Genomic DNA, 27260 nt, shown 5'->3' on the forward strand with positions numbered 1-27260 from the left:
CTCCCCTCCTAATGTGTTGATAAACTCAACTGAAACAAAGCTTAAGGGACCAAAAGACCAAAATGCCCTCAAGGCAACTCTTTCCTCTTAACGCCCCTCAAGGGAAAAACCGTCATTTACCCTCTCGTCTCCCAATACACTTAAAACTCCCGATTAATCCTGTTGAACTCGGAATATCACTGATTTTTCCAAGATATGACTCATAATCTAGTGAGTCTCGATAACTCAACGAATTACCAAAATACCCTTGGCTCACCCCGAACCGGGTATAATTTCCCCGTTGTGACTAAACCGCTATCTTGCTCGAAAGGACCGACTCCTGTCGAAAATCTCAAATATATCCACATAATAATGTTGTCTCAATCACATAATATCATATAATTACAATTAGACCCTTTACATGTTAAAATTGCAAATATGCCCCTTTAAATAAATGCGAACCTGTTTCGTACAATACACATAAGCATGCATAATCAGCTATATAATAATATAACCCATGAGATTTACATAATCACATCAATATCTAATTAATTCATATAATAATCCAATATTGCCCTCCCAGACCCTTATTAGGAATTTTGGGACAGTACAACTATTCCCCCCCCCCCGCCCCCCCTTATAGAAATTTCGCCCTCGAAATTTACCTAAACAACTCAGGATACTGGTCCCGCATGTCTGACTCTAATTCTCAGGTCACTTCCTCAACCTGGTTGTTCCTCCATAATACCTTAACCAAAGTTATAGTTTTATTCCTCAACACTTTGTCCTTTCTATCCAAGAGCTGAAATGGTCGCTCTGTTAGGATTAATGCCCTAAAAGCATATAAAGACAATTTATTGAATTTAAATAAAATGACGATTTTATTATATTTGAATGTTACAATTTTTGTTTGAATTAATCATATGCTAATATCAAGAAAATTCGTTATTCATTCATGAGAATATGATCTTGTATTAGTATGATAAAATTAAAATAATATATAATGAATAAAATAGTCAGTAACATATTAAAGTATGAAATCTTTAATGAATGGTGTCTAGAACGATTTTCTAAGCATACGAGATGCGAGTAATCTAGACTCAGATTACTAATGTGGATAGACATCTTAGTAAATGTGTTGTATATAATAGAGGTTATATATGACAGGACCGATGAGAATTAATTATCTTTATAAACTTTTCGTTTTACATAAAGATTTAATTCTTATCATAATAGATGATCATTTGTAGATCAGTCTAAATCCTGAGTATTCATGAACTCTTATTTATGTTTATTGGATCTTTCGATTCACTCGTTAAAGTCTCTTAGTATAATGAGGCTAATGACTTTTGTTTTGGAGATTCAATATCATGCATGGCTAGGAACATATATTACAATAATGGAATCCATACTTTCCTAACGGATCGAATATTGGTTCCCTTAAGGGTTAATTCTGGAACTGAATAGTTATTGTGCTCAAATCTATAATTTGATTATAGATTAATTATTCGATAGTGAATTAATGGTACATAAGGATCAAGAGGTAATTAGAAGGATAAAACGGTATTTTTGACCAGCTCAAATTAAGGAACCAATAAATGGAGGAAAAAACTACATTTATTGATTATATCAATGGACTACAAGAGAAAACTCTGTAAATATAATTTTATAAATATCTAGAGTGCAATTCCATATTTATAGTGAAGTAATCATGGAATTAATAAATAAGATTATTAGATTAAAGAGTTTAATTAATAATTTGATTTATTGGAGCTTCGTATTATAGGTCCATGGTCTCCAGATCACCTTTGTCCTACACTGTCAAGGGTAAGGATGTCAAAAGAAATATTTGTAGAGAGGACATAATTGCAAATGAATTAATTTTCTAGGGTAATGAAATAATTATGTGATAGTTATAGGTAATTGATTAATTATGAGTGAATTAATTATTTAACTATATAGTTTTTATTTTGAAAAACTATAGGTTAAAATTAATATTAATATTGTTTGGATTAATATATAGAGAGAGAATAATAAATATCTTATTTAGAATATGATATTTATATATTTAATTTAAAACTGATATTTTAAGATAAAATTAATTTTGAATTAACTATATTTATATTGGGTTAAATATTTTATCTTAAAAGTTGATTAAACAAACAAATGAGAAAAATTAGGGAAACCCTAATTGATGTGGGTGCACACTCACTATACAGTGAGTGTGTGGCGCCACACATAGGGATTCCCCATCCATGGGATTTGAATTTTGAATTTCAAATTATTTGTTTAATTAGTTATAATTTAAATTTTATTTTTAATAAAATAAAGATTAATTATCTTTATAAATATGATAGTACGATAATTTCAGAAAAGAGTTTTTTAATTAAGGAATTTTTAAGCGATTACAAAATAGACTCTCTCTCTAAGAAAAACGTTAGTTTTCTAAAAGCTCAAAAAATATTGAACTCCTCTTCTCTCAGTCAAAGCTCTATAGATCACATGTGTTGAGTACATCTAGAGAGTCACATAAATTAACATTTTGAATCCTACGTGCTCATATATTTTGTGTGTTTGAGGATTGGTTTGGAAGATCAAGGTGTAAGCTTTCAGAACAATGGATAGGAAGATCGTTGATTTTATACAAAAAGATTCAAGGACACTTGATAGGCTACAAGAGGTAATCCCTAATCTGTTTTGTATGTGATTTAATATTTATATATGTATATGATTATGGTTGATATTAATAATTATTAAAAAGGGTCCATATATTCCGCTGCATACCTCTGATTTGATCATTTAATACCAACACCCCAAAGACAACTCTCTCCTCTTAACACCCCTCAAGGGCAAAACCATCATTTACCCTCCCGTCTCTCAAAACACTCAAAACTCCCGGTTAATCCTGCTAAACCCGAAATATCACCAATTTTTTGAAAATATGACTCATACTCTATTGAGTTCCAGTAACTCACTAAATTATCGAAATACCCCTTGGCTCACTTTGAACCAGGTATAATTTCCCCATTGTGACTAAACTGTTATCTTGCTTGAAAGGATCGACTCCTGTCGAATATCTCAAACATATCCACATAATAATGTAGTCTCAATCTCATAATATCATATAATTACAATTAGACCCTCAACGGGTCAAAATTGTAAATATGTCCCTTTAAATAAAAGCGGGACTGTTTCGCACATTTAATACACTTAAACATGCATAATCAGCTATATAATAATATAAACCATGCAATTCACATAATCACATAAATATCCAATTAATTCACATAATAATCCAGTATTGCCCTCCCGAGCCCTTAATCAAGGCACTAAGTCTTATTAGGAATTTTGGGACGTTACATGTAGTACTGTGTCTTGTTATTAGCTGCCTGCCAACGCTCGTATTTGTCTCTTACAGACTTGGTAGCTCCTTTAGCTGGAAATTCCGGGGATTCCTCAATCATGATGAACTTGGAGTTGTCACCAATCAACACAGTGTTGATGTTCGACTTCCACTTAAAAGGAAGTTTTCTCCAGTGAGTTTCTCCATCAAAAGTTGAGAAAGGATGGGAGTAGTCACAACCATAATTAAAACTACAAATTATCAATAAAATAGAAATCAATCACTTTTGCTCAATAAAACTTCTATTCACACAAATTTTAAGAAATAGTACAACATATACCAAATATATGCAAGATATGAGGAAAAATACAAAAAATAATTATATCTCTATTTCTTTAGGTTTTTAACTAATCTATGTTATCCTTGTCCCGGTTGGCGAGAGTAAAAAAAATACCATTAGTGAAATAGAATTGTTAACTCATTTAATAATGGACATCATTATTAACAACCTACTATTAGATCAAAATAAGAAAACAAATTTCTTATTTATGAGCTAGACCCACGGTTTCAATAATCATAGATTTAGTCCTAGTAGTCACCATTGGGGTGAGTCTATTAGAATTTGACCTATAATTATCTATCTTTCGAAATCTAACATTGTCAGAATAACTAATGAACACCTTCCGTAGGGAGACGCATCAAAGCATCTTGAGGCCCCATTAAGCTATCGACCTTGTTAAACTAACGGTGGAGATCGAATACAATTCTTAAAACAAGCTCATTATATAATTAAGTTAAGTATTTTTATTATCATTTTTTCAAAAATTAATGTCTAAGGTTCTTCAAAAAATTAATTTGTAAAATAATTTTTAAAACCAAAGTTCTATAATTTTCTATTAATTCTAAAGTGTCAGATTGAAACAAATTAAATTAATTAATATTAATTTGTTGCTAATCAATTATTAGGTTCAACTATCTAGAAAAATAAACCTAAGACAATTAAGTCCAACTCAGGTAAATGGGCCTTAACAATTGAGTTTGCATGGAGGAGGGCTGAGTTTTGTATGTCGTAGCCTCTACTAAGACCCTCTAACTTCCAGACAAAGCTCAAAAGATAGGAATTTAAACATTCATTTTATTAATTGTTATCAATTGATTAGGCCTGTTATAATCATGCAAAACAAATGAGTCTTAACAAGTGGAATCATCCACAAGAGATGAATTTAAATTCTAATGGGCCCAAATAAAACCTATCACATTATGAATATTTTATTTGGCAATCAAAACCACATATATATATCCAAACATATGTACCACTATATGCTTCTAAGCCCAATTGTAAAAATCACATATAGTTCATAGATATGCCACATAATTGAATATCCTATTTATGTTACCAAATGAGTAATATCTATGTGTTTATGCAAATATGTCACAATTGACCACATTTGCAAACATACCATAATTAATTAATCTAGAATTTATCTACACAAAATTCATAATTAATTACAATTTTGCAAAAATAATTAAGTCAATTTAAATAAAATCTATCAACAATTAACTAAGTTAATTTGGATTTTATTTATCAACAATTAATTCAATTATGTTATTTTAGGAAATATATTAAATTAATAAAATTAAATATTTGTGGGATATTTGATTTTATAGAATAACTGCACAAAAATCTAATAGATATTAAGATATTAATAAAACTTATTTCTATTTTTATACAAAAATAATTAATTTTATTATTATGATAACCAAAATATCTTAAAAATATCTATTTTCAAATCCAACCAAAATATCTTATTCCTTTTAAAATATATATATATTTTCAAAATCAACCAAAATATCTTAGATATTTACCATAACTTTAAAAATCAATATCTATTTTTTGAATAAAAATAATCAATTTTATCAACATGGTTATAAAAGAAGATATTTTCATAATTTGAATTAATTTAACAAAATAAATTAATAAAAATATAATAATTTAAAATTAAGATATTTTGCAATTTTTTTGGTGAAAAAGGCCTACGTGGGCCTGCATGGGACCGCCATACGACCCCGGCGTCCCCAATGACCTTTTAATATGTGGCCGTCGCATAAATTGCCTAATCAGTCCCAATTTTTTTTTTAAAATTATGTGCAGGTTTTTTTTTTTACCTGTGAAATCGGCCAATGGCCATATGTACAGTATACGACATCTTTTGAACAAAATGAATATAAAATACGATAGAGTACAAATATCTTAAACAAACACACAGGAATTTATTGTGGTTCAGCCCTATTCTAATGAACAGTAATAACATATTCAACATAGCTTTTAGTATTGAATTACTCGATAGACAATTACACTGATGAACAGAAGTATTCACTCGTTGCTAATTTGCCCCAGAGTTTTTCCCAAAATATTCGTCCGATCAGAGATCCCCCTCAATTAAGCCACGAGTCCTTTATTTATAGTACCTAGGGGCTGTTACATGATTAGTAGTACTGGGATCGTGGTTTGGTACACGATTATTAGGTAGTGGAGATACGTGTCCACCTCCCCATGATTATGAGATCATGGGTCTTCTCGTTGTTTCTCTGGATCGTGGTAGACAATGCACGATTGAAACCTCTGGGAAAATTCTAAGTCTAGATTGGTCTATGAGACTTAGGTGCTAGGCTCGATGACCCTTTAGAGCTTGGGTGCTAGGCCCGATGGTCCTTTGGGTGCTAGGCATGTAATCTTCTGGGTGCTAGGCTCGTTGATCTTCTAGGTGCTAGGCATGTTGATCTTAGTCTGAACGAGTGTGAGTTTTACCCGTCTTTGGGAGTATAGGCCGACCACCCTATGAAGGATAGGGTGGGTCGACCACTCCGAAAGGTTCATGGGCATGCTTGGGCTGACCACTCCTAGAGGTTGGGGTCAGGCCGACCACCCTAGGGGTTAGGGCCAGGCCGACCACCCCTAGGGGGTTTTGGCTTGGTCGACTTCTTTATAGGTCCTGGGCCTATCTTTTTTGCTCATCGGTCTTTTTTCAATACTTTGTCGTTTTTTCCTGATTTGTGATGCCATGTGCTGCTTTCTCATTCGCCATATCATCCCTGGATTTTTTAGGGATAACATTTTTTCCCCAAGTTTATTGTAATGTGTTCAACATTACGGTAAACATGATCTTGTCTGAGAAACATATCGTAGTAATACTCTAGTAGTAAAGTCCTTCGGGACATTACTTAGTACTTTTATCAACTACCGATTTCAAGGATAATTATAATTCCCAAAAATAATTAGATTTTCAAGGAAAATTAATTTCCAAAAAATCTAGTATATTTTACAAGGAAATTTGAAGTCCTAAAAATATAATATGTTTTTCAAGGAGTTTTGAAGTCCTAAAAATAATATATTTTTCAAGGATATTAATTCCTAAAAATACAAAATATTTTTCAAGGAATTTGAATTCCTAAAAATACCAGATATTTTTCAAGGAATTTGAAATTTTAACAATACCAGATATTTTTCAAGGAAATTTGAATTCCTAAAAATATATGTGGTGACGGCAGAAAATCATCAACAAAAAACAGATGGAAAACTCAAAGGCTTAATTAGAGATTTATGAACTCAAAGGAACTTGTAAAAATTTCAGGAGAAGTTGCGAATGAACAAGAGAAGAAAACTTGTATATTGCTCTTAGAATAGTCTCCTGTTACATCATTTTTCCAACCCCCTTCAATGATGAAGTGAGGTCCTATTTATAGGTGAACTCTAATGGCTCTTGGTACATTATGGTCCCGAAGAGACAAGGAGTTACATGTCTGGACTGCAGGTGGTAGTGCTGCTAGAGGAGTGGTGGTCGGCTCCAGTATATGTCAGGGGTCTGCAAAAGTACTCCTGCCTTGGTACCGTATTGTACCTCCACTACTTGTCGGGCACGGACGTCATAGGCGTGCTTGGGGGGTTCTTACTATGTACCACCCTATCACTGTCACTACTTGTCTGGCATGGGCATTGTGTCCGTACTCTAACTCATCTTGGTTTGTAAGTGCACTCTGTACCTCTTCTGACTTAATATTGAATCATTGTGAGGCCTTCCCTAACCATCCTTTAACGCGTGTTAAAAAGGTCCTTGACTTTACATCCCGTGAAACCCACAGGGAAAGAGGTGCCTCATTGGTGGCGCTTATCTCAGGGAGAGAGATAATGTAACGACCCCAAATTCGCTATTAAGGCTTAAGGGCCTTGATTAGTGTGCCTGGAGGACATATTGGGATTTATGTGTGACTTTATTGAGTAAAATGCATGGTTATGATTTAAAGCATGTTATATGACTATTTGACTATTTGAGATGCATGACTATGTGTATTAGTATGCATGTAGGCTTTGATTGTGTTGGAAGGGCATAATTGTAATTTTCGCCATTTTGGGCATAACTGTATTGATATGTGCTGATTGTTGAGACCACATTGTGATGTGGATGTATCTGTGATTTGTGACTCGAGACGATCCCAGAGAGAGCAGATTAGCGGGAAAGTCCAGGCGGGAATTTATACCCGGCTCGGAGCGGGCCTGGGGGTATAAACAGGAATTTAGAGAATATATTGAGATTAATTTTGATAATGAGGAATACATATTTGGTGATTTATCAGGTATTGGGAAGCAACGGGAAAATATTAGAGACACTTGAGCAATTAGCGGGAATTGGGTAAAATGACTAAAATGGCCCTACATGGAGAAAAGGGTTTAGAATTAATAGGGAGGGCATTTTGGTCAATTGGCTTCTTAGAGATAGATTAAATAAGGCTTTATATAGTGAGTGGGATTGTTAGAGAGTGTGAGAAATCTGAAGGAAAAGAAAGAAAAAGGAAGAAAAAGAAAAGAGAGAAAAACAGAGGGTTTTCCTAAAAGGGGCGGTTTGAGGATTCTAGCACCATTTCTCTTCAAATTTCTTGGGGCAAAGCTCAGAGGAGAGCTAGGATAGGCTGAGCATCAAGGATCCTAAGCTAGGCTTGAAGATTTGGCAAGGGATTAGCAAGATCACATCAATGTTTGAGGTAAGTTTTTAGAGTTTTCAGTTTTGGGTTTCGACTGGTTTGGGCTGTGTATCTAAGCTGGATTGATGGGAATCTTAGGGGAATTTCTGGGCAAGCTTTGAGAAGAGCAAGCTAAGGAGGTCTAGGAGTTGAATCAAAGTCGAAATTGCATCAACGGTATGAATTCTAAGCCTTTAACTTGATGTTTGACTGAATTTCTGGGTTTAGGGTTCATCTATGGTGAATCTTGAGATTTGGGATGCATGAGCTTGGGTTTTGAGATTTAGGGATGCTTGGGATGAGTGGAGAGTGTTTATAAGCTTGATTTTGAGTTTTGTGAAGATTTGGGGAAGTTTGGGTTGAGATTGGCTCAAAGAAATCGCAGAAAAAGAAAATTGGTGTTGCCTGCCTGCAACTAGCGCTACAGCGCTAGTCTTTGGGTGCTATAGCGCTAGGTCCTATTTCTGGGTGGTGCGGTTTTGCTTGTAGCGCTATAGCGCTCTCTTTTAAGCGCTGTAGCGCTACCCTGTTCCCAGAAAGGGGTTTTTGGGTTATTTTTTAAGGGATTTTGACCTAGGGTTCGGGGTTCGATTCCACCATCTTATTTTGTGGATCTAGGACTTCCCGGGGGGCTCAGGATTGGTCCCGAGGCTAGGTTTTCAGACTTGAGGTTCGATGATGACTTTGACCTATGGTTGTGTTTAGGTGTGCTAGGGCTCAAGTGGGATCGTGCTGAAGGAGTCAAGTGATGAAAGCTATCAAATTGACAGGTAAGAAAACTATAACACCCGTAGGACAGGGCATGGGCCCATAGTGTGATTGCAGGGCACGGCCCTATATTGCATTACATGTTAGGGTGCAGACTTAATTGAATTGATATTAGGGCACGACCCTATATTTCATTACATGCTAGGGTGCAGACTTGATTGAATTGATATATGTTTGAATGTTATTTGAGCTATACTATTTGTGATTATAGTAAGAATGTATGGTAACAGAGCCGAGAACGGAAACGAAGCCGGGGACGGCAAAAGAGCCGAAACGGCAAGGAGCCGAAACGACAAGGAGCCGAAACGGCAAGGAGCCGAGAACGGTGAATGGCCGAGAACGGCAGCTGGGCCGGAAGTAACACTTAGCACGCGAAGTGCTTGTAGACAGGGTGGGACCCCCATGGATACAGGGGATATCCTTACGGTGAGGACCGAGACCCCAGGCTTTGGTAAGGCCACTGGGACGGCATGGCCGTGTTTATTTAGTCTAATGGAATACTTGTTTATCTGTGGATTATCTGATATGTTAACTATATAAATTGCATATGTTATGTACTGTATGAGTTTTCTTGCTGGGCTTCGGCTCACGGGTGCTCTGTGTTGCTGGTAAGGGCAAAGATTGAGTCAACCAGCCATGAGTACGGAGAGCGTGAAGCGACGCGTACATGTTTGGCCTGCCCGACTGCTTTGGTTGGGGGTTTATTTGAGAAATGGCTGTAATAATCTGTGATTTTAATAATTAATCGACTGTAAAATTATTTTAAGTAGTAAATAGTTTTCAAACCTTATTTTGGGATCCCAAATGTTAAATACTAGAAGTTTTCAATGAAACAACGCATTTTTAAAGATTACAGCCTTAACTTTTGCTTAGTCACACTTTTGTTTTAAAAACCTCGGTTAGCGAGTTCATTGCACATTTTTTCGTTTTAAAACCCACCTCGTAACGGCTCTAAGGAAGTAGGGCGTTACAGATAAGACCTCTTCAATGAGGCATGTTGCGTATGTGATAAGACTTGATGCCCATGTGTGAGTCGATGGTCTCACTTCACGAGACCAATGCCCCACGGTCCCCATGGCGCAGGACACCTCCCAGGCGCGAGACGCCTTCCATGTGTGAAGCACCTTCTTGGTACGAGGCATCGTGTGGTTGATTGGTGTGTGCCGAGGGTGCATCTATGTGGTACATGGGATGCGGCTGACGAGGACCCCACGGGGTGCACCTGCTGGGTGCGTGAGGCACTGGTGCGAGGGGGCTGCGAGACCTTTGGCGTGGCACGAAGCTGGATGCGCGAGGCAAGGCAGGGTTGCTTGAGGGCCGCGAGATGCAGGCTTAGGCGAGGCGAGCCTTGCTATGCAAGGCCCTTCTCGTGGCACAGACCCAGATGCGTGAGGCGCAGGCGCAAGGGGGCCGCGAGACCTTCGGTGTGGCACGGAGCTGGATGCGCGAGGCGAGGCAGGGTTGCTTGGGGGCCGTGAGACGCAGGCCTGGGCGAGGCAAGGCTCTTCCCACGACACCGTCCCAGATGCGCGATGCGTAGGCGTGAGGGGGCCGTGAGACCATCAGCGAGGCGAGGTGTGCCTCACTATGCGAGGTCTTATTAACTTCGGCTGGGGGTCTTCGACGTGGGTGATGTATACCCCATTATGCAAGGCCTTAGCATCTCAGCGGATGGACTGGGTGGCCAAGGTGGACCTCGCTATGCATGGTCTTTGTGCCTCGCATGGACAAGTCATTCCTCTTTTCTGTGGGACTTGGGAAGCCATTCTTAGGTCGTTGCATAGGAGACCTTCATATATTGAGGTCTATTCCTGCGACTTGGTGTGGGTTGTTCGAAGGGACAATTTCCTGTATTCATAATATGGTTAGCCTGAGAGGCTATAAGTAGGGCCTCACTTCCCACTTCCTTGCTTTGTGCTCCTCACCCATAGGAGTCTCCAAGCCTGATTCCTCCAATTCTTCATCAAACTCAGATCTTTATTTGGCTAAGTGTTGGGGTTTTATGCCCTAATTAAAACTCAGTTTCTTTGTAATCTCATTTATTATCAATAAAAGAATAGAAATTATTTTTTTTACTTGGTCAATCACTTTGCTCACATGTTTTATTTTCTTGATTATTTGTTTAATATAAACTTTTATTAAATCCCGAGTATATAGTTAATCATATTTATAGTGACGTAATCATAGTGGAATATATATATGATTTTATGTTAAAAATAAGTTTGTCCTAAGATTAATCAGTGCACATGATTTACACTGACTTGCCAATCTACGATATGATCTACTTACACATTGTAGTGTTATGTTCTTTCAAGAACATTAGCAAAGTAGATAAGATCGGATATATTTGTTACACCGGACAGGAGCGATATTGACAGTTGATAGGATAAGTAAACATACCGTTATTATCTATTCTAGTTATATCATATAGTTGACCATAGGTCAATTCAACCTCAATTCTGAGTGGTTAGTATTCTAACTGATTGTATTGTTTGAGTTCTTTGACTTGTTCGTTACCAGCTTACCCTACGGACTAGCCCATACTTACATCTTGGAATTTGGTAGTATAATTGAGTGGGAGTGTTAATCATAGATATGAACATCTATAGCTTCTGATGAAGAAGTGAAATGATGGTTTCCTTTTAGTTTGGTTCAAGGTGCTATATGATTGAGATCTCATTTCAGTAATTAATATTCGTTTACTAAAATATCATTTACAAGGAACTAAGTGTTTTAAGGATAAAATACAATGAGGGGTAAAGCGGTATTTTAGTCCCATCTCATTGTAGACCGTCTATAAAGGATTGAGTGACAATTATGGTTGTAACAATGCACTAAACATTGACAAGAGCTTCCCCCTGAAGCATAAAAAACGAAGGCTCCTGGACGATGACAGAAAGAAGGCCCTTAAAAAAGAAGTCGATAGGTTAAAAGCAAATTGATTCATACGAGATGCCTTTTATCCGAATTTGATCGCCAATCCAGTGTTGGTCCCAAAGCCCAACGACAAATGGTGAACTTGTATCGACTACTTAGATCTTAACAAGGCGTGCCCAAAAGATTGTTTCCCATTACCTCAGGTAGATCAGCTCGTAGATGCCACTGTATGTCATGACATCATGTCATTCATGGACGCTTATTCTGGATATAACCAGATTGTCATGCATGCGCCGAATCAAGAACATACGAGATTCGTAACTGAGAAAGGGTTGTGCTACTACAACGTCATGCCTTTCGGGCTCAAAAAATAGGAGCCACATACCAAAGGCTGGTAAATAGGATGTTTGCTGAGCAGATAGGAAATAACATGGAAGTTTATGTGGACGATATGTTAGTCAAATCTATACATAACCATAACCATGTGGATAATCTCACAGAATGTTTTGCTGTACGTCGGAAATAAAACATGAAACTTAACCCACAAAAGTGTTCATTTGGAGTGTCTTCAGGCAAATTTATTGGATTTATAGTAAATACATGGGGAATAGAAGTTAATCCAAACAAGATTAAGGCATTAATCGATATGCCCTCACCTCAAAAACATAAGGATGTCCAGAGCTTAACTGGATGAATGGCAGCCTTAAGTAGGTTTATCTTGAAATCTACAAATCGGTGCCTTCCATTCTTTAATCTTTTAAGAGGGGGCAAAAAATTTGAGTGGTCAGAGGAGTGCGAGCTCGCGTTTCAAAACCTTAAGAAACACCTCACCGAACAACCAATCTTGTCCAAACCGATCACAGGAGAGATTTTGTATATATACCTTGCCACAACCGAGCACTCCATTAGTGCAGTACTAGTGCGGGAAGAGAAGAAAATACAAAAACCTGTGTATTACGTCATCAAAAGGTTATTGGGGGCAGAGTCGAGATACCCATTAATGGAAAAACTGGCTCTGAGCCTAGTACATGCATCTCAAAAGCTCTGAATTTACTTCCAAGCACACCCTATTCACGTTCTGACCGACCAACCATTGTGACAAGTTTTTTCCAAGCTAGAAGCGTCCGGAAGACTGTTAAAGTGGGTTGTCGAGCTCGTGAAATTTGAGATCACATATCACCCAAGAACAACCATCAAAGGACAGGCCCTGGCAGATTTCTAATGTACTGGGATCTCGAATGATGAAGTTGTAACCCCAGCCCACGAAATGTGGAAACTTTATGTCGATGGATTCTCTGATGAAAACGGATCGGGGGCAGGTATCATATTAATTACCCATCGGGAAATCGATTCCACTTGGCTTTAAGGTTTGGCTTTGAATTGTCAAACAACGAGGTTGAATATGAGGCATTACTAGAAGGACTACGAATAGCCAGAAAGCTCAAAGCAAAGGCTATACATTGCTATAGTGACTCATAGCTAGTGGTTAACCAAGTCTTGGGTGAATATCAAGCTCGTGGCATAAAAATGGCCGCGTACCTAGAAAAAGTGAATGTCGCACTTGAACAGTTCGAATTCTACGCTATAGAGTAAGTCCCCAGGGAACGGAATTCAAATGCAGACGCATTGGCCAGGCTCGCCACAACTAACAAGGTCGACACACTGAATGTGGTCCCAATAGAGTTTCTACCAACCTCGAGTATTAGCGAGCCTAACGGTGAAGACATCTGCATGATTGACTCACAACCAACCTGGATGACCCCAATAGTTGACTACCTCAAAACTAGAAGTCTCCCAGCAAACCGGAATGAGGCTAGAAAGTTGATGTATCATATCCTAAGATACACCATTGTGGAAGGAAGGTTGTATAGAAAAGGGTACTCTATGCCATTACTCCGATGTGTCACTCCACTCAAGGCAAAGAAAATTTTGGAAGAAATTCATGAGCGATTTTGTGGAGACCATAGTGGGGGGCATAGTCTATCCAAAAAGGTGGTAAAGCAGGGGTATTTCTAGCCAACAGTCAAGGTAGACTCATTCGAATATGTCAAACAATGTGATAAATGCCAATGGTTTGCCTCAGTTCCACGAGCTCCACCTACCAAACTCACCATGATGAGCTCCCCATGGCCATTCGTAGTATGGGGAATTGATCTCATAGGATCATTGCCAATTGGAAAGGGCGGAGTACGATACGCTGTGGTTGCGGTCGACTATTTCACAAAAAAAGTCTTAGACTTCGTTGTAAAAAACATCGTCTATCGATATGGGATGCCCAGAAAAATAGTATCAGATAATGGAACCCAGTTCAACAGTGATATTTTTACCCATTTTTGTGAGAAAATGGGATAATAATGAGTTTCTCCTCCGTGGCCCATCCCTAGTCAAACGGCCAGGTCGAAGCGGTGAATAAAACCTTAAAGAGCTCCATAAAGAAAAGGTTGGAGGAGGCAAAAGGGAAGTGGCCCGAAAAATTTCCTTAAGTCTTGGGCTTATAGAACCACAAGACGAACTTCAACGGGACACACTCCCGTCTCCCTAGCTTATGGATGTGAGGCCATGTTGCCTATTGAGGTCGAAATCCCTACAATACGGAGCCATGCATACAATCAAGCCTCGAACCAATCCCAACTCGAAGAAAGTCTAGACCTCATTGAAGAAAGATGAGATGGAGCCCAGTTGAAAAATCCAGCATACCAGCAACGAGCTACTAGATACTTCAACAAGAGGGTTCGAGAGAGAAAATTCAGATTGAGAGATCTGGTACTAAGGCGTGTATTTTTAGCTACACGAGACTTGTCTGCTGGGGTACTTGGACCTAACTGGGAAGGACTTTACCAGATCGAGTCCATCATTCGACTTGGGGTGTACAAAATGGCAAGGCTTAATGGAGAGTTGGTGCCGCGAGCTTGGAATGGCGAACATCTACGACCTTATTATCAATAGTGTAGGAGTGATGTTTTCATTAGGACCAAGCATGTTTATTTTTTCTGCTTTTTATTAATCAAAATTCTCAGTTCTGTTCAAAAATTGTATTCTCTTTTAATGTTATATTTTTTGCAAACCTTCGTAATTTAATAACCTATGATCACACTCATAGGATATTAAGGGGGGCATAAGTGGTATATGAGTCATACCATAGGTTTGAAAAATAAATAACATAAAATAAAATGTCTGGATCATTAACCCGACATGAAAGTTTATAAGTGTACAAACGAGCTAAAAATGTCTGGACCATTAACCCGACATAAAAGTTTATAAGTATACACACGAGCTAAAACTGTTTGGACTTAACCCGACAATAAAATTTTCAACTGTATGGATCACTAACCAAACACGAGCTAAATTAGTTTGGAACAAACCAACCTAAGCGACAAAAAAAGGAAGTTGGAATTTAAAACCAACTGTGATTCATTTCAAAATCAAAATTTACTAGATTGAAAATTTATGTCGATCCTAAGGTTGGAAAGTTTTGCAAAATAAGTCTCGACCTCGTAACCTCGAGGATGAGAAAAAAGGGACTAAGAAAGAAATATATAACTAAACTATAAAAATTACATACCAATTAAGTACTTTCGAGTACATGGTGAAAGTAAGGTTTGACCTTAACATTAACGAAGTCGAACACAGATACTCTGAATAAAACTGTGCATGAGTGCATTGAAATTCGAGCTTAAATCCAATAGATGTATTTTTACAAATAAACAAATATAAAAATCAAGACTTTAATATAACATGCTCGAAATATTTCAACCCAGAAATGTAGAGCATAATATTAAGGCAAAAAGCTAAAAATAAAATAAAATGCAAAAAGACTTTCGAGCCAGAAAATTGTATGCATAAAGATTAGTTACTATTTAATAAAAATAGCTCTAAATCAAGCTATATATTGTCTTCTCCTCAAGGGCACATATATTGTTGACGGAAGAAGCTCATCAACGATGTTAGGTCAGAAAACTCAAAGGTTAGTAAGAAGGTGACTGGATAAGAACTTGGAATACACTTGAGGAGAAATATATGCAGATCAACAATGGAGTCAATATTCATAAATTTCTTAATAGCCTCAGCATACAATCAATTTTCCAACCCCCTAGTTTGAGGATTCGAAGCCTATTTGTAGATGAGCTCTAATGGCCCCTGATACAAGATGCTCCTGGGGACATGATCGTACATAGGTACACTGTTAGGGTAGTGGTGAAGGATGCTATGGTGTCAACTCTGGTACATGGTCGAGGGTCCTCAGGTAGTGCCTCCACTCTTCGTACGGGTTCATACCACCACTACTTGTCGAAGACAGATGTCAGGGTCATTCCTTTGTTCTTTTCAGGGTTGTACATCGCATGCTCGTACATGTATTTCATGCCTAATGTCCTCCTTACCTAAGTATCTTCTCTAGGTTTCTTTGTATTTTGGTAAGTGTCGAACCATACTTCTTTTCTCCTGACCCTATTTCCAGGTATGAGCCCTGGAAATAGGCATGTATGAGGTTGGGAGACGCGTTTGACTTGGGTACTCACGAGGCTTTGGGGTGCGCATGACTTAGACATTCACGAGGCTCGGGGATGGGTCTTACGAGGCGAGACCCTTGGTGCCTACGCGAGTACCCACGCGTGACTCGGGCATTCACGAGGCTCGGGGATGGGTCTCACAAGGCGAGACCCTTGGTGCCTAGGCGAGACCCTTGGTGCCTAGGCGAGTACCCATGCATGACTTGGGCATTCACGAGGCTCAGGGATGGGTCTCACAAGGCGAGACCCTTGGTGCATAGGTGAGTACCCAAGCGTGACTTGGGCATTCACGAGGCTTGGGAATGGGACGGCTGCATGCACGCGGTGGACGACCTCGTATAGTGAGGCCCTAGGAGGGTGCACGCGCACGGTGGATAGCCTCGCATAGCGAGGCCCTAGGAGCCTTGGCAGGTGCATGCGCACGACGGACAACCTCGCATAACGAGGCCCTAGGAGCCTTGGCAGGTGCATGCGCACGACAGACAACCTCGCATAGCGAGGCCTTAGGAGCCTCGGTAAGTGCATGCACACGATGGACATCCTCGCATAGTGAGGCCCTAGGAGCCTCTAGGGTCCCAACGGAGTGGCTAGGAAGGACATGCGCATAGCTAGTCCCTTGGTGCCTTGGCGGGTACTTGCACATGTTGGGCCCCGCATAGCGTGGCCCTCGGGTCTCTCTGGGTGCATGCGCGTGATGGCCTTCGCATGTCGATGCCCTTGTATCTCGACACTAAAAATTTTGTTAGGGAAACCTTTCTTTCTTGAGGTCCAACTTAGTGTTTTGGCTCGTGGTGATTGGGGGGAAAATTATTCCACATTTACAGTGCCGAAGAGTTGTCTTTCAAACCTCCATCCTTGCAAGGCGAGGTGAGATGGGCACTTTCGCAAAGGCCTGCTATGAGACATGGGTCTCGTGTGGGGCAAGACATTTGGTTGCTTGGTTTGACCGAGGCTAATGAGGGTAAACCTCACTTTTTCTCTTGAGTGTTGACTATGGCTCTGTTCAATTTTTGGCATTTACACTTTCCCCCCAGTCTATAAGGAGGTCTTTCGGCATCCTTGTAGACTCATCATAGGGCTATACTTACTATGCTCTGGTGGTATTGCTGTGCGACTTCTTGCAAACCAAGTTTTGGCGGTGAGAGGTTCCCTTTGGGACCCCTCTACTGCGTGTGATTCGTGTCTATTGGTGTACCTTGATCACTTGTAAGGATATGTTGACCCTTTGGGTTCTCGCTATCCTTTTATATATTTTTGCGCGCATGTTTTATTTTGTGCGAGCAGCGTCCTTCTCGTCATTATGCATAGTACTATTTTTGCAAGCGTCTTCTTTGAGACCCTTTTTGGAAGCGTCTTCTTTGAGACCCTTTACCCAAGGGTCTTCTTTGAGACCTTTTTCACAAGCATCTTCTTTGAGACCCTTTTTGGGCTAGGTGACCTTGGCCATCCTAGGATTGTTATGACGACCATTTTTGGTCCTTGACACGATCTACCCTTGGGTTGGGACCCTTTATAGGGAGATGGTATTTGTGAAACACCGCAAGCACCTATTTTCAAGGCCATTTTTCCCTTGTTAAGGTGGATCGGTTGATCTAGACATAGGGATCTCTTTGGGCTTCCCTTTGGTCTTCTGCAACGTGGTCCCCTTATAGGGTGCGTGTGTTCGTGGAGAGGTACTTTAGAGGGACCTTTTGACTTTCTTAGATTCTATAAGGGTAGCTAGTCCTTATAGACTCAAATGTTGTCTTACAAGGATCACCACTCATACATATATGTATGATAAGTACTTACATATATGTTTCATAAGGCCAGACACCCACTTCAAACTTTTTCAGGGACCTATTGAGGCTCGTGAGGCTAGGTACCTATTTTGCACATGGCTAGGTGCCTATGGAGGCTTGCGAGGTTGAACATCTCCCAAGTGGTTGATGGGGTATATATTGCCAAGCGTTTTGTTTTGTTTTTCTTTTTTTTTTTACGCTATAACAATTTCAGATCTCGGGAGTCAGCTTGGTGACCTCTTTGGATCTTAATGGAGGCCAACTGAGATGAATTCTTTGGTTTCTAAGCGACTCATATAAAGGGAGCCTTATCGGAAGCTATCCTTGCTGAATCCTGCTTGTTTCTTCCTTGAAGCCTTCTTGTAAACCTCTTCTAATCTTCAACTTGATCAGTGACTCCTCTATCACAACAATCACTTCTATGCGAAATCTTCAGATGTACTGGTAGAAAGATGATCAAAGGAAGACTCACTTTCCTCAACATGCAAGTTCCCATGGCCCTCTTCCACACGTATATACTTCTGTGCTACCCCATAACTTGCTTCCTGGACAGACTCTGGCTGTAATAGCCATCTTGAGCTTCGCTTTAGTTGAACTTCCCACCTTCGGTGCTTCCATATTGAACCTATGGATATAGCTCTTCACACTTTCATTCTCACCTTGTTTTATGTTAGCGAGGCTGGTGATTGGCATAACATAATCACTGATTGCATGGTGTTCCTTAAGAAACTCGCAAGAGAATTGCTGCCACGACTCGATTGTTCCTGGCCTTAACCTCTTGAACCACTTGTACGCAACTCCTTTAAGTGTAACGACAAAGCAATGAAACTTTGCTCTGTTGTTGACCCCCCTTAACTTCATTAAGTTATTGAAGTAGGCTAAGTGATACTTTGGGTCTTTAGTACCCTCGCACAGAGTCATGCGAGGCTCTCTGAAGTTAGCGGGGATTTACTTGACCTGGATCCCCCTTGTGAAGGGTGAATCAGGGTCAAATTCTTTGTCATCTCTGTGCCCCCCAAGTGCAGTGATAATCTTGCCTCGGGGGCTTTGCATCTTGATGTCTAGTTCCCTCCTCTTTTTGCTTAAGGAGTCTCGCCGGTTCTCAGATTGAACCCTTGCTTGGGTTGTGTCCCTGGGGGGAGCTGCAAGGGGTGTGGTTTTTACTTCTGACCTCTTCCCATTGGGCTTTTCTCTTAGGCTAGGGGCACCTCCTTTGAGGTGACTTCGGCTTCATTCTTACGACTATCGTCGTCCCTCCACCTTTGCTGCTAGGGGTACTTCATCGGCCTAGGTCCCTCATGGTACTCTGCCTGGGGAGTGCTGCCAGTGAAAAGTCGGGTTTTCCCATCATCTAGGGGGACAGTGGTTTCCCTTTTTTCACGCTCTTTCTCTTTACACTTCGAAAGGGGTATGCTTGACTTTCCTTGCAGAAGGTCGTTTAAAACCTCCTGCACGTTTTTTAGCGTGGTTTCCAGCTTTCGATTCCTTTTGTGTAACTCATGAATTTCGTCCTCGTAGAAGCGGGTCCTTGGGCTGGAACTCACCGAGTGTACTCAGGGACTCTTGCCTGGCCTGTGCGTCGATGGACTTGGGTCTTGGTGGCCAGTGCATGGTGCCACAGGGGGTCGAGGATGTGGTTGCACTGGCCACTCTGAATGACCTCCGTCGGGCAGGACAGCCGGGGACAATGCTTCTTTCTCCTCCCTTGGGGAGGGAGGTTCCTCCGGCATATCTCCATGCTTAGGCAGAGGAGGGTATTTCCTGGAAGCCCTCAGTTGTTCTCCGTCCAGGTGAACCTCATCATTTTGTAGTTGCCGTAACCGTTTTGAATGCCTTGGCATCTTTCTTTGTTGGAAGTGATGAAAGAACATTGGCTTGATGCTTGTTCTTCCCCAAACAACGCCAAACTGTTGACGACAGAAACTTGTCAACGATGTTAGGTCGGAAAACTCAAAGGTTAGTAAGAAGGTGACTGGATAAGAACTTGGAATAGACTTAAGGAGAAATATATGCAGATCAACAATGGAGTCAATATTCATATATTGCTTAATAGCCTCAGCATACAATCAATTTTCCAACCCCTAGTTTGAGGAGTCGAAGCCTATTTATAGATGAGCTCTAATGGCCCCTGATACAAGGTGGTCCTGGGGACATGATCGTACATAGGTACACTATCAGGGTAGTGGTGCAGGACATTGTGGTGTCGACTCTGGTACATGGTCGGGGGTCCTCAAGTAGTGCCTCCACTTTTCGTACGAGTTCATACCACCATTACTTGTCGGACACAGATGTTAGGCTTGTACATCCCGTGCTCGTACATGTATTTCATGCCCAGTGGTCCTCCTTACCTAAGTGTCTTCTCTAGGTTTCTTTATATTTTGGTAAGTGTCGAACCATACTTCTTTTCGCCTGGCCCTATTTCAGGGTAGTGGTGCAGGACATTGTGGTGTCGACCCATGCATGACTTGGGTATTCACGAGGCTCAAGGATGGGTCTCACAAGGTGAGACCCTTGGTGCCTAGGCGAGTACCCATGCGTGACTTGGTCATTCATGAGGCTCGGGGATGGGTCTCATAAGGCAAGACCCTTGGTGCCTAGGTGAGTACCCATGCTTGACTTAGGCATTCACGAGGCTTGGGGATGGGTCTCACAAGGCGAGACCCTTGGTGCCTAGGTGGGTGATGGTGCGGGACGGCTGCATGCGCGCGGTGGACAGCCTCGCATAGCGAGGCCCTAGGAGGGTGCATGCGCATGACGGACAACCTCGCATAGCAAGGCCCTAAGAGCCTCGACAGGTGCATGCACACAATGGGCAACCTTAGATAGTGAGGCCCTAGGAGCCTCGGCAGGTGCATGGGCACGATGGATAGCCTCGCATAGCAAGGCCCTAGGAGCCTCAGCAAGAGCATACGCACGACGGACATCCTCGCATAGCGAGGCCCTAGGAGCCTCTAGGGTCCCAACAGAGTGGCTAGGATGGACATGCGCATGGCGAGGCCCTTGGTGCCTTGGCAGGTACTTGCGCATTTTGGCCCTCGCATAGCGAGGTCCTTGGGTCTCTCTGAGTGCATGCGCACGATGGCCTTCGCATAGCGATGCCCTTGTATCTCGACACTAAAAATTTTGTCAAGGAAACCTTTCTCTCTTGAGGTCCAACTTATCGTCTTGGCTCGTGGTGATCGAGGGGAACATTAGTCCACATTTACAGTGCCGAAGAGTCATCTTTGAAACCCCCATCCTTGCAAAGCGAGGCGAGATAGGAACTTTCGCGAAGGCCTCATATAAGACATGGTTCTTGCATGGGGCAAGACATTGGGTTTCTTGGTTTTCCCGAGGCTAATGAGGGTAAACCTCAATTTTTCTCTTGAGTGTTGACTATGGATCTGTTCAATTTTTGGAATTTACATATATAATATATAATAATTACAAAAGTTCAATGGGACGTATCCCATGATCTCGCCTTCACAAAGTAGACACTTCCCGACTAGCAGCACCGGGTGCCTCCGCTGTCTTCTCAGCTTCAAGCTTGTTCTCTTCTTCCTCAAGCTGAGCTTGCCATTTGTCAACGAACTCAGCCTCTAAGTTGTCTAAAACTCTGGTGTCAAGGTCAGGATTGTTCACCCAGATTCGATACATCACCATGTCCACGGCGTGATCTTTCTTGGTCTTGAACTCCTTAAGAAGGCGACCCTTCTCACCGTCGATTATCTCGAAGGTTGCCTTCTTTTCCTCCTCCTACTTGAAGTTCCTTAATTTTGGATTCTTTCTCCTTAATCTCAGAATTCTTGACCTTGAATTCTTTCAAGGTCACTGCCATCATTGACTCGAGGTTAGACACTTTCAGGGTAGACCCCAGGGCAACCTCCAGCTTTAATTAAAGTTCGGACGCCTTCAACTTCGCTACTTTGAGCTCTTCCGTGAGCTTCAACTTGAGGTCCTTGGCCTCTTGAGCATATGCCCGGCTCACAACCACCTCGTTGTTCAACTTAAAGGTGTGTTGTACAAACAAAGTGAATGCCTGTACACAAAAACAAATACGAGTTATTAAACATACAGTGTAAGTCTGTATAGCAAGATTATAGTACAAATGACTTACCAAAGTTAGAAGCTCGCCACCCTTGTCGAAAATGGTGTTGGTATTGCGACAGGTGGTGAGGAACTCACATTGAGGGGCGCCAATTTTGCTGAGACTTTGACCAACACGGGATAGGACATTCGAGCCCAGATTGACTCCGTGTAACCCTGCCACATTATCAAGCATGTACTCGGGGACAAGAGTTGAGATCGACTAAAGTCTTTCCCATGTGGGAACTTGTCTCTTTGGGGCAGCAGAAGTCTGTTGGGTGACTCGGACTAGTGGAGGAGGTAGGGGGTCTGAGGGCACCACTGGCTCAATTTCGGTAGTTGTCCCAATCTCGGGATCAAGGTCGGCAGCCTGGTTTGGGCCCTGAACAGCCGAGAGTGAAGGGACCGTCTCGGATCTCTTGGGTACTTTGGAGGGACGCCCTCCTCTCTAAGACGCCCTTGGGCATTTTCTTTCCTTGGCCACCGAGGGGCGGTTGAGCACATTGTCGAGATTAGAGTCCATATCACCTGCAAAAAACACAAGTCACTTTAGTGATCGAGCTAAGGTTTCTAAAGGAAGCAAGACTAAGGATGAAAAAAACCTAACTGGTACTCTCAGCCGAGGTTGAGCCTGGCGACCAAGAGATCCCCCTATATTCTGAGGACGCTAGGGGAGTCCCATCTCTATATGTAGGAGAAAGCCTCGAGAGGTCTCTATATATGTTGGTTCCGTATTGAATGGAAACCCATCCCAGAGCTCGTTCAGACTATACATAGTTTGATATTGACTTAACTAGCTATAAAACCTACGCACTCTATAATCTACCCAAGACCACAGATAAAAATTATCCCTAGGATTCGGAAAGTGGATTAGTACATCGGGTTTGTGCTTAAGCATAGAGGGAGACCACATGGAGGTGCTGAGCACTACTTTACCTCCATCACCCGAGCTTGGTGAGGCTTCGTCTTGGGCTTCGTTACTAGGCAGGCCGATCGTGATTCCGGACAACAGGGGCACGAGTCCGCGAGCTCGAAGACCTCCACCTAGGGGGAAGTTTGTCACTGGGAAGTGGCACATGGTCCCACCTCAGGTACTTGCGATAAGCCGAGTCATCCGTAGACTAGCCTTCCTCTAAAAGGCCACAGGATCAAAGCCGGTCTTCGTGGAGAAGGTAGGACATGGATCTCCGACCATAGGGCAGTTGGAGCAAGGGTGCCTTATTCTCCACCATCGTTTCTGATGGGGTGGGGCAGTGGTAATTGGCTATAGAAACAACTAAGTATCAATATCTCGAGCCTAACAAAAAAAAGGAGGGATAAGTGTGGAAAATTACTTACGGATATGTCCAGAAGAAGGGGCGAGCTTGAAATTTGGGGGCGAGGTCATCCGTCTAGAAGAAGGTGAGCTTGAAATTTGGGGGATGATATGGCATATCCTCCAAGATTTTTTTTTCCTTCGGGTAGCTCGATAAATAATAAAAGCCATCCCTTCCACGAGCTCGAGATGGGTGCTTTTGAGGCAAAAGAGATATAATATCTCTTGAGTCGAAATCCCTTCCCACTTCAGCTCGTGGTACAACGACCTAAGGGCTGATAACACCCTCAAGGAATTAGTCTGGAGCTGGAATGGGGTGAGCCCAACAAAGTCCAGAAAATCTTTGAAGTATGATTTCAGGGGTAGCAAAGCCCTTGCCCTCATATGCTCGCGAATCCACGCGACGAGCTTGATTTTTCCGTTAGGATTTCCATCTCCTGGGGGAAAGCAACAGGTCGGCACATTAGGGTGCCAGAAAGCTTAAGTCTGTGGTAAGCCAGCAGCTCGGATATTTGTCTAGTAGAAGTGACTGAGCTCCAATAATGCTCAGCCTTGAAGAATTCCTCTTTCGAGGTAAGAATTGAATCGGCTTGGGAAGTGGAAGGACATTGTGAAAGATCTCCCATCAGTGAGAATGAAATTGCACCAGGCTCGAAGGCGACGGTGACTTTGAGCTTGGGATCTAGTGGAATTGGTCTGATTTCGGGGTCCGGATCTGGGTAAACCGCGACACAGAATATTCTTCTCTTTCTCTCTTCGACCTCGTCAATTTGGCGTCGAAAGTGATCTTGGATATCTTCTTGTTCGCACCTTTCACTATGCTCGCGTATCAGGCGCTGGTTTCCTGTGAAGGGTGATTCAGGACTGGGAGTTGATGGGAAGTAAGGAATAGCGAGCTCGGGCCCCCACTGAGCCTCAGAATACTGCGATATCTAACAAGAAAGAAAAAGGTGAGGGCCCAGTATATAGGAAATCACAAAAAAAAAAAAAAGATAATTTTGATGATTCGAGCTCGAAAGTTCGAGATCATGAAATGACCTCAATCGAGACTAACGTCTTGAAAGGGTAGGATTAACTCGAAGGTGGGCCCCAAACTATTGTAAAGTTTGGGCTTCGAGCGTGTACTCACACGAGAAAATGGGGAAGTGGTTACCAGTTTCAAGGAATCCCAGATTTTCAGGGATAAAGCTGACGATTACTCAAAAAGGTGATATTTTTGGGATTTGTGCAGTTAAGGCCCGAAATCAAAACCCCTATTTCTTGGCTTACACAAAACACTACTCCTAATCAAAATAACCCCATTGTTTAATTTTTTGCACTAAAAAAAATCTGGGTTGAAAAACCGTGATTCCATATCTTCGAATCAAAATTTGTGTAATACCAAATAAACCACATTGTAAAAACTAGACGAGAAAATAGTAAACAAATTCGTATAACAGAGATGTACGTAAAAACACATGAATAACAGAGCAAGGGTGAAGAATGAGAACTTACACACAAACGTCTGCGGGTATAGAGAAATTGTCGATTGGAATGTTGGTAGCAAGAAGGACTTCACAGAATCGAATATGTTGGAGATAGATTGTTTCCTTTGTTTGGAGAACATGTAATGAAATTTTGTAAAGAAGAAATGAGGCTCTGTTTCTCTGGTATGAGTTTTTTTCTCTTTGAAGAATGTAAAGTAAAAGTGAGGAAGACGAAGTGGGCATATATATATAGACCTCAGGGGAGGTCAAAAGGTGAACACATCTAGACCATCCAATGGATTTGGGGCATGATCCAACGGATGGGGTGTAAACATGCTAATGGCAGCAAAAAGGGGACACGAAAGAATGTGAGCATATGTAAAAGGTACTCAAGTACTATGGGTGTGCAATCCTTAGCTGACGCGTGTCCACACTCGAGTGTGGTAGATGGCACGATTCTCGAAAGTAGCAGTTCAAAAGTTTCAGTCTCATAGGATTCAAACTAATACTTTTGAGGGGGCAAAATGTTACACCCAAATTTCGAGAATAGAAATTTTGATCTCAAAAGTCAGGTTCGTAAAGTGTGAGCTCGAAAGTAAGCAAACTTGCCATGAGATTGATAATTGAGTTTTACAGTCTGGTCTTGAAAGTGTTTTTAAGTTACAAGACAAGCTCGAAGCTACAGTGACAACGGTTCAACACTTGTTTAATTTTCTTGGTCTATTTGTATTGACATCAGTCAAGAAGGTTCGAGCCCGGGAATTTCCAAGCTCAGAGAAGACGACTTCGATAAAGTTACTTGATAAGACCGAGGGAAGCTGAGGTAGCGAGTTCGTGATGATTTGTTGATCTCGAAGATATATAAGTCAAATGTTCGAGATCGATAGCCTATGTGAATATGGTTACTGTTTGACAATCCCTATATCTAGGGGATTTGTTGTAATCTGTTAATAAATCTCGAATATCAGGGAATTTATACGTGTATTGTATATTTATACGCATTTAATTGTATTTATTTTAAAATTTGAATCATAACCCCCCTGAAATTTGAGGGAGATATTCTATAAACCAGTCTATAAATAGATTAGAGAAATTCATTGGTAGACACGCTGAAATTAGTACTAAGAATACTCTGCTGAATTGCTTCCAAAAAGCTTTGAGAGAATTCCATACTTGAATAACATCGACTCATGGACTAGGCAGATTTCAACTGCTGAACCACGTAAAAAGTCGTGTTTCCTCTTTATTTTTCTGATATTGTGTTTAGTGCTCTTCATTTCTAAGTTGACGAAAAACGACGTCAACACTTATTTTGACTGATTACTCGCTTAAACCTTTTATTTTTAAAAATGAACTTTTAGACATCGTGTTTTGTCAAAATGTTAAATATAGTGATGTATAGATCGATTATTTGAACATTGTATTTTGGCCGATTACCCGTTTTGACCATTTCTTTTTATAAATTAACCTTTGGACCATGTATTTATTCAAAAAGTTTAAAATTCTTCATAAAAATTAAATTATATATAATTTATGTATTATGTAAGGGTTCACACAATTTAAAACCTTGTATTTTAGCAGATTACCCGTTGGGACCTTTATTTTTAAAAATTAACTTGTGGACCTCAAGTTTTGTTAAAAGGTTAAAAATAGGATTAGATAGATTGGTTATTTGCACACTATATTTTGGTCGATTACTCGTTTTGACTCTTTGTTTTTAAAAATTAACCTTTGGACCATGTATTTATTCAAAGTGTTAAAAATTCATTATAAAAAGATAAATATATATAATTTATGTTTTCTATAAAGGTTCACATCATTTTAAACTTTGTATTTTAGCCGATTAACCGTTTGGACCCTTTATTTTTTAAATTAACTTGTGGATTTTGTGTTTTGTCAAAATGTTGATTACCCATTTTGATAATTTATTGTTAAAAATTAATATTTGAATCTCGTGTTTTGTTAAAAAGTTAAAAATACAAATAGATAGATTATTTATTTATTTATTATTATATATAGATATTTTTAATTGACATCTATTATTATTATTATTATTATTAAAATAAAAATGAGAGAAAAGAGAAAATAGATAGAGTTTTTTTCCTTAATTAATTAATATTCATAAATTAGAAAAGTAAAATA

This window comes from Humulus lupulus, chromosome 9, assembly GCF_963169125.1.
Source record: "Humulus lupulus chromosome 9, drHumLupu1.1, whole genome shotgun sequence".
Lineage (NCBI taxonomy): Eukaryota > Viridiplantae > Streptophyta > Magnoliopsida > Rosales > Cannabaceae > Humulus > Humulus lupulus.